Source organism: Apteryx rowi, unplaced genomic scaffold (assembly GCF_003343035.1).
Source record: "Apteryx rowi isolate R43461 unplaced genomic scaffold, aptRow1 scaffold_1082, whole genome shotgun sequence".
Classification (NCBI taxonomy): Eukaryota; Metazoa; Chordata; class Aves; order Apterygiformes; family Apterygidae; genus Apteryx; species Apteryx rowi.
Genome location: NW_020447289.1, coordinates 156,634 through 166,194, shown reverse-complemented (window position 1 = coordinate 166,194; position 9,561 = coordinate 156,634). Strand labels below are relative to the sequence as shown.

General features: G+C 37.6%; 1 long non-coding RNA gene across 2 annotated transcripts in view; it reads right to left on the bottom strand.

Annotated features, from left to right (window-relative positions):
* Nucleotides 1–2,704: 2,704 nt before the first annotated feature.
* The window catches only part of LOC112968832, a 62,631-nt gene continuing 55,774 nt past the window's right edge, over nt 2,705–9,561 (bottom strand). For both annotated transcript variants that reach the window (XR_003254464.1, XR_003254465.1), the window contains one exon: nt 2,705–5,629. This is a non-coding gene — a long non-coding RNA (uncharacterized LOC112968832). The remainder of the gene's footprint in view (nt 5,630–9,561) is intronic.

Below are 9,561 nucleotides of genomic sequence, written 5' to 3'. Positions count from 1 at the left end.
GGGGGGTTGGACTAGATGATCTCCAGAGGTCCCTTCCAACCTCAGCGATTCTGTGAATTGAAGGTATTTCCCTCATAACATTAAAAGAGCCTGACTAAGTTTAGAAATTCAGTGGTGAACAGTTTTACCATCCTTAAATTTTCTCCCTACAAAAACAGCCTTTGCCAGTCAAGTTACCTACTACTGGCAATCAAACTACCCCTAATAATTAGGGGGCACACTATTACATGATTTGTTTTATCTGCACTTTCATATCCCTTTGAAGTGGAAGAAAGAAAATTTCAGGAAGTCTCCACATTGATTTCTACTATGCAAACTATGCAAATGTTCCCTACCTCTGTATTAAATATCTTTTACACCTCTACACATCTCTCTAACAGGACACAGGCATGAAGCTCAAATTTTCATCACTTGGAAACCATTTCTAAAAGTACATCTGGATAAGATGAAGAGATAAAGAAATAGTTTGTACTTGAAGATTGTTTTAGGCTGCTACTAACTTGGTTATTGGTAATGGTGTAAAAAAAACCCAASCAAGCAAAAAACAACAACTACAACACAAAAAAACCCACACCACACCCAACCCCAAAACTCTTCATACAAACAGCAACTGCTAATGCAACTAGTGTGCAGCTCAGGAGTCCAAAATGAGATCCTAAGCAGCCACCTGAGGCCCAGGGATGTCTTCTGTCAACGGATGTTTTCACTCCAGGCAAGCTCCTAGGACATTAGAAATCTAGATCAAGACCAGATACACTAAAAATCACCCAGAGTAAATTTGGTTGACTAGAACCCAAAGTGAAGCACTTCCTGACCCAAGAACACCATAYTCCCATCTCCAAATTAGCCCACTGCCATCAGCAACTGGGCTAGAGCTCTCCAGCATACATTACCAATAATAAGCTAAGCAATAAARTTTTGTGAGACTTTAAGATAGTAGCTTTTAAGTTTTCTTTTGTATTTATAGGTCATCTTCACACCACTATGATTTGGGATCAAGCTTACCGCACAGTATTTTAATCTCAGCAAACTTCTACGATTTTAAATTGCTTTTGATGTACCTATCTCTCCAAGTAACATGAATTTATACAAGTCATAATCACATAGGTTAAAATTTTGAGTGGCTACCTCCTGTATTAGGGATTTGTTCCCCTGTAGGAGGTATAAACTTTTTCATATTGCTTTAAAATGAGACAAAGGAATGTAAAATACAGCTTTATCACCACTACTTATTAGAGCTCTTTAGTGATTCAGAATTTAGTAGTTCTACAAAATGAACTTTATAACTCTGTTGTACACTACAGTAGATACGCATAAAACGATGACCTCTCTGTCTGCCTTGTCTTGAAGGACACTAAGTTAACATTTCAGAAAAGCAGAATATCTTTGTGTCCTGACATCACTGCATTTATAGGTCTGTTACCTTAACCATGCCAAATCAATTCCTTCCAATTGAAATATGCTTTGACTTTCATAAGGCCTTCCTAAAGACATAAATTTTTCAGTCCCAGCCACTTCCCGTCATTTTAACTGCTTTACTTCAAGTCCCCTAAAGAACAAAGATGATGTTTTGCAGTGTTCACAAGCAGGTTGAACAGCACTCGCTCTGTCCCAGGGGAGAACATTCTCTGGAATAACTATTTAAATGGGGGAAGGAGAAGAGACAATGCTGAAAACACAGAGGAAATATGTGCTGGTTACACTCTTCATTGACACTAAAGATAAGCTCAAAATTTTTATTTTATTTTTTTAAGAAAGTTGAGAGATGCATTCTCTTAGTTGGAAAGCTTAGCTCTATCATCTGTTTCAGGGCTGAGGCAGTGCCTATGCTATGTAGAATATAAAACAACCCTTTTCAGAATGCCTTTATTACTTACATGCCTAGCTAGGTGATCTCAGACCAGGATCTTTTTATTAATTTTTTTTTTTTCCTCCAATCAGGTAATGAGGAGGTAAGACTCCATCAGCTACATCCTTAACTGCGTCCACATCCTGGAGGTTCTTTCTCCCTCAGACTTCTGTACTGAAATAGTCTTTGTCAAATCCTTGAACTAAATCAGCCCTCCAGTTATGCACACAAGTTGCCTAACTCCAAGTACTATTTCTTCAGTCACTACTTATGCCCCATACTGGAGCTGCTTCAGTTTCAGTTCTCCTCACATCACACTGTGGTTCATCTGTCCAGGTAGCTCCCATAGGTAAAGTTTTTTCCATATACCAGCCGAAGCCTCCATATCTTTCTGAGAAGAAACTTAAATCAGGCTCTTCCCTACCATCCCCAAGACATTTTGTTAGAGAGAAAGCAGTTTGCCTTTGCTCTCATATTTCTTAAGACTGTAAAAGCTTAAATATTCAACAATATCAGTCACTTGGACTTTGTTTCAGTTGTTTAACATGATCACAGACCTGCAACACAGCTGTTGCAGATTCAGACCATTCCCTTTACTTGCCACTTAGTGCAGCACCGCATTGGCTAGGACGCATTGTATAGAGCTGCAATGCTCCACTGCAGGAAAAACTACATTTCAGCAACAAGTAAAGCTGTTAGTATAGAAGATTGGACTGACTCAAAACTTTAGATAAYGAAGACCCCAGAAAAACATAATGCATTTTCCTCTGATTTTCCATTCATTGTCCTAGAGTTTCAGCCAAAAAAACAAATCAATCTTGATTTTCCTATCTAGTCTTTTTGAAAGAGGTCACTGTGACACCACTGCAGACTGCACAGAACAAAGACTTCAGAAACAAAGAGGCAAAAACATTGCATTCTTAGCTCCAGTATGCCACAGCATTTCAGCATTTTCAGAAGACTGTACAGTTGATATCCAAAGTTAACTCCCAAGGCTGTACACACATTGTCTGCCCAAGGGACTGATTTGTCTGTGTTCTGAAAGCACATCTAAGATGTTTATTGCCTTCCAAATTTCAAAAGGAGAAATTACTGTTACAGCTCAGCTGGGTTGTCTTAATAGCTTTGCTAAAGCCTCTCTGGTCTTCACCYCAGAGTCTCATTTCAGGATAAACACATTTCCTGCATATTAATTCTCTGAGTATGCAAAGATCATTTTTAAGTTTTAGTCAGAACAAACTATTTAACAAAAAAGATGAACACAAAACATCACTTGTATTGCAGTCTGCTTGAAGCACTTGTAAAGTGTTTAGGAACTTCACATTGATTCCACAAATAATATTCCCTAATCTTTTTGACATTCTCTGCCAAAATTGGAAGCAGTACATTCAGAATCTGCACTAAAACCAAAATTTAATCCTCATGATTTATGGCCAGTTCTGCACTTAATAGATGAAAACTAACCTCACTGTCCCAGATACATGAATTAGACAACAGCACCACAAGCTAACACAGGCCTACTCAAGTTAATGATAAATGAAGTTGATGTAAACCTTTAGATCTGAAGGTCTAGCAATATAACAACCCAACTATCAGCTTGATCTTTGTGACTGAAGAATGGACACTAACTTTGGGTGCAAACAACCTGAAACTTTTGCCCAGTTTTCGCTTTCAGAAATCACTGATCTTAAGATTAAAACATAAGGGTCTTAAGCATAGAAATGATTTTCTTTAATACAATATCTAAAAAACCTGGTTAGATCATTAGTTTTCTTCACAGACCACAGGAACATAAGAACCAACATTAAGTAAATGATTACCACAAAGCTATGCAAAAGCCATTTATGTGTACAAAGAAAGTGAGCATGTCCATGAAAACTGGTGATATGTTACGCAGTTGTATTTGAGTAGATGGCATTTACCAAGCCAGTAGGCCAGGCAACAGTATCAGAGTTCAACTTCCATCTTCACTGCTCTGTATCTTACTCCGCATCAGTTCTTTTATGGATTTTGCCATGAAAACCTCCAAGTRCTCCTGATGTTCTTATGTGACATAATCCACATGTGTCATAGTGTATTTCAGAAGCAAAATTGCCAATTTGTCTGAAAATTCATAGCAGCTCAGCTCAGGAATATTGTGCATACAAAATGAGGAACTAAGCAACAATCCTGAGCTATTGCTGGGCCCAGTATTAGGCAATAATTAGCTGCCAGCTAAACCACAATTAACAAGGTCACATTTAAATAGCATGCAAGCTTTTTTGAATGGCTAACTTGAAATGAGGCACTGCATAAAGACAAAAATGTTTCTGAAAAATAACTACCTTTTTAATCAGTGTAATCCAAGAGAAAGAAAACTGCAAAGTGTCCTTTTAGATCAAGTACTAGCTTGAGATAATTCAGAACTACTTTCTGGATTGATTTCAGTCCAGCTGCTTTCATAAATGATTAACACTCAAGCCTCCTGCAACTGTGTGCTATTTGCTACTTAGAAAATGCTTAGCTGTGCAAACAGATGGACAACAAACTTTTAGAAGCAATTCTAGCCAAGAACATGCAAGCCAAACCCTCCTTCTGGACTGGCAGGGCTGGGGAGGACTGTGGGGGAAGAACCACACTTCTGGCAGACACATTTCCCTCTTGGCTTGCTGCCCTGAGCTTGCAACTAGCAAGCATATGAAGAGAAAGAACTTTTTTCTTAGTGAGAAACTAACAGGAGACAGATCAGTCTGAGGGCATGTGGTTGGGGGATCAAATCTTATACTTAAAAGAAACACCTGCAGGACAGAAGACTAAATGCAATATAACTTCATGTTGCTTAAAGAAATTCACAGAATAGGCAGAAGAACAATTTTTTTTCCAGGCTAATAATCACTTCCAGAATTTCCGATTCCTTTGACACATTTCTCAATTGCCATTTTTTACACTCAGGGAAGAAACCAAAGATGCAGTACCTCCTAAACTCTGAAAACTCCAAAATGGCCTAGCGCTTCCACAGTGTGGCTGAGAAAAGGCTGATCTACTGGGGTACTGCTTTCTGCCACTTTGCATCTTCCCAGGCAAAAAGAAAAAAAAAAGAAAAAAAGAAAAAAAAAAAGGGAAAATGGAGTGTGGTTTCTGCTGGTTGCAAAAGTAAGGTCCTGGGGACATGGATCCAGGAATGAAAGCTTCAGAAGCCTGAGCAGCAGTAAACAGTCCTCACAGCAAGCAGACAGTGAGGAACTGAGTAAGAAGCTCCAACAGACAGCCTGCATCTTTTATGTCTCCACTCTGAGCTTGTGTGTCTTCTATCCAAAGGGCAYGGATGGCCAAACTGATGGAATTACTTAGAAAATTAAAATATGATACAAAAGTTTCAGTCAGAGGAAGCAGAAAAAATAAAAAGAAAAACAACTGAAGGTTTCGCTGGATTCCTCAATGACTTTTCCCAGAATTGTTTGCCTGGTACTTCATTAGCTATCTAGTTAATCAAAGAATTCTTAGTCAGTACCAATAATGGCTTTTGTCTGATGCATACAGTAGGAACATTTGCTTTTCCAAGAAGCCCCAAGTTACTTCCACTCAATGCAAACTGGTTGACTAAGTGCCAACAGAAAGCACCAGGTGACTACAGCATCCCTGCTTTGCCATGGGACAGAAGCAGGGCTGTGCAAGTTCAGTTGGGGCAATAAAGGTACTTATCATATTGGTAAATTCCAGGGAACTATCTCATTTCATCTGTTCAGGGAGTTTGGCAGTTGATGTTCACATTTCCCAGGAAGAAGGAAATACATGGTGGAGCTAAAAAAGAACCACAAAGAAATTTAAAATATATGCTTCTAACAATGGACCAGTAGTGATTATTCTAAAGTTATTCCTCTGTTCAAATTAGGCAAAAATTGCTTAGGGCTCATTTTTCAGTATATGAAGAGAAAATAAAGCCATTTAAATGCATAATTTCCACAGAAAACTTTTTTGCTATAAAGGCTTTAAACATTTTCCTTTATAAATACTACCAATTCTAGGTAATAAAAATCTTGTCAAGGTGACAGAACTATCACACTAACATCATGCATTGAACATAGCAAATTGCTGGTTACAGTTAGCTGAACTCTGAATAGGCCAAGATCTTCTGATCTTTCAGACAAGCTGGAAAAAGAGGTAAGTGAGCTAGAATTCCTTTGCCAAAACTTCCAAAACAGTTTCATACAGAAGATTTTAAAGCCCTTACAAAAAGCTTATCAGAGCTGTGTATATACACATATAAATGGGTGGCTTAGACCACCTTTAATAACTAATCAGCTCTCAGTTTGCTTCAACTAAATCAGGAAAGAGCAAATATATAACTGAATTATTTCAGGAAAATAACTTGCAGAGACTGTAGTGCCTGCCATTGGTCTYGGTCTCATTCTGCACACATAATTAAGGTAAGACCAAAAGTTAAGAAATACTTAATGAAAGAAAGACGCACATCTTTGCAGGTGACAAATTAAATTACATTCCAACTCCCACAAAAGCTAGGTTTTAAACTACAATACTGATCAAAATCCTCACAGTGAATACTAGCTTCCATGCTTCACTATTAAGTGACTAATTGAATGTGCATACATCTTCTCAATACAACTAAAAGCAATTTGCATTTGGTGAAATTGTAGGTATACTGCAGGTAATCTATTATATAAGCAAATCCTTGCCCTCTCAGTGTGGGCCAAACCCAGCGTTTTTGTGACAGAAGTGTTCCTGTTGACTTGATACAGATGCTTTCCAAAATCTTTAGCTACCACACAGAGATATTCTTCTGTTTTAAGTCCAAGTCTAACAGCTTCCTCTTCAATTCCCAAAGCATTTTTTTCCTATATATTGGCCTTGGTCACACTTTTTTTTTCTTTTGAAGTTAAACTTAGGAAAAGCACAGCAAAGTATCATAAAAACCAAAGTCTAGTTTATCTGAACCTGTTGTATTAGTGCTTTAGAAATAATAGCATAAATTTTAGAATGAAACAATTGCTTAAAGAAAATATTAACAAGAGTAAGACTATTCTCAATAGTTTAATGTACCAGTACTCAGTATTCAGCAGTCAGGCTGAGAACTCATTTGTGCACACTTCAGGGTTTCTGTCAAAATTTTACTAACATTATGTAACACACTGAGGTTTACTACAGAATAACTCTTTATGCATTGTAAGTGGGCTGAATTAGAAAAAACAAACATAGTTTACACCATAAAACTGGGTTTTGAAAGTCACTACTTTGCAAATCAAAAAAAATATTCATTTCTTCTTAGACTTTTGTACTGGAAAGTATCTGGACTTCTGTTCATTTTTATTTCACACTTAGACTAGTTTGTAAGATTTTACAGTCCACTAAATTTAAAAAGTACTGTAAGGGAAGTACCAGTCAAGCAAAAAAAAAAATCAGTCTTAACAGACCATTAATATGGAATAAACACACTTTATAACTATGTGTGTAAACTCAAGTCTCCCGAAAAATAAGTTTAACAGCACATTGGTTTTAGCACATGAAATAAGTAAAAATTAAAAACAAGCCATCTCAAGTTTATCAGTATACCAAAATCTCCCTGTAAAATGTCTTAAGTCTCATGGCAAACACAAAATATGAAATTGTCCTTGATTCAGATATTCCCTTATAGGTTTAGTGCATACCTGCAGACTACTGAATTTAGGCAGATGCCTTATAAATTAGATTCAGTGGACTGAATGTGTTCCTGAGGATTAAGTGGTATATCTCCTTATACTGTACATGGAAAGAACAGTAGCACAGACAGCTGGAGGGGATACCAAATTCCTCAGTTTTTCTTCCAGATCAGGACTTTAAGATAATAAAGTGGCAATGAAGAGAGCAGGGTTGTTTTATTTTTTTGTGTGGGGGKTTTTTTTTGTTTTGTTTTTGTTTTTGTTTTGTTTTTTAAATCAGCAGTTATGGGTCTCCAGGCCTTCCAGAGAAGAGTGGAAAAATATATGCTTTTCCAAGAGCCCACTGACAGGAAGATATCTCCTGCACCAACTATGCTCAACTCCACCATCCTAGTCTTCTGCTCTTGTGCTTTAATTCTCCTTACCATCGTATTAAAGCATTTGCCTATAGCTCAATGCTTATAAGAGGAATCCAGCAGTTAATTCCTTTGTGCTACCGCCACCACTTTCTAGAATCCACAAAGTTGTCCATTTTGGGCTGTTTGCTAAATCCCATCTACGTTCAAGATGAAATGTCACTGTACTTTCATTCCCAATATTCCAATTGTGAACAATATCATGTATAATACAAATTCTATTTGAATATCTATGTAAATGCCATACAATGGAGTTAAGAGTTTCACAGCACACAGCTACTTACAAAAGCATTATCTTATGTCACAGCTACACAAACATCCTAACAGTTAAGTTTTCCTACCAAGCTAATTAGAGAAAGAAGGTAAGAGAGGATAGCTTTAAGAAATTGTAGGTCCAAAGCACAGGACCTTGACTATTTTAACTATTAAACAATGTAAGTTGCCGAACGCCTCAGAAGAGAAATATGCTTTATTTTATAAACCACAACAGTGCAGTGTTATATATTTAAATTCCCAGAACATTTTGAATGCAAAATAGTAGAAGGCAACAGATGGACTATTTACTTGCTGAAAGTATGCTATTAGCTGTAACATATTTACTCCCTACGCAGCAATTCAAAGAAAAACAAATAGTAAAATAAACCTAGCATCCTAAACAGATTTCCAAAAGCTCTAACATTAAAGCAAAGAAAATTCTGATAAATCTGTCCCCATTACGTAGTTCCTTGACTAATTATTCTTATTGATTTCAGCATGTTATTCTGTAGTCATCTGTGATAGTTTTCAGAACAAATCTTTTTAAGCAAATTGCTAAATAAATCGTCTGACCTAAAAAACAACTCAAAAAACTAAACATTAAAGATTTACATAAGAATAAAAGCAGAAAAGGCAGTTATATCTTACCCTAATAGAGCTCAGTTAAATTTGAAGAAATGTCAAATTTTACATTCTTCAAATATTAATATCTATATAACATCTAGGCAAAAATATCTAAGAGGAAAATGTATGTGCCATTGGAGAATTTTAAGCTGGCAGTCAGAAATCACTTTGCCATGTAACAGGCAACACAGAAGTGAAGCTGATGTTACTCCAGACTGTGCACATCTCTTCCGCCAGGCAGAGGAAACACCTTTTCTGCCCCTTTAGAGCCAGGGCTCCGATGTTCTTGCCTCCATCGGCTCCCTGCTGTCGAGCTAATAAGGGAAACATGCAGGGTGCAACCGCCGGCCCCTCACCTGAGCGGCAGGCCAGCCGGGGGGCTCCCCACCAGGGGCCACCCGCCAGCCCCTCACCTGAGCAGCAGGCCGGCTCACCTCCATGGTCCTGGCAGGCAGCTGCACCCTTGCGAAGAACTGTCCTGAACTTGGGAGTGCGGAATGGGGCAGGACAGAGCCAACAGAGGGGAGGTCGCAGAAAGCTAACTCAGACTGAAAGTATTAGGTAGTGACTTGCAGCATATCAGAATGAAAACTACAGTTTCAGCTGTTTTCAATGCGACTAATAAATGTGGCTATTAGTTTTACCTTGCAGTACAGCATAAAGTAAAAAAGGGGCTCTTTTTTGAAAGGCCCGATTTTCATTAATATGAACATGGTTCATTTTTTGATCAATCATTTAAAGAGAAAATAATTACAAATAAGCTTCAGTTTCAGCTTTGTTCCAA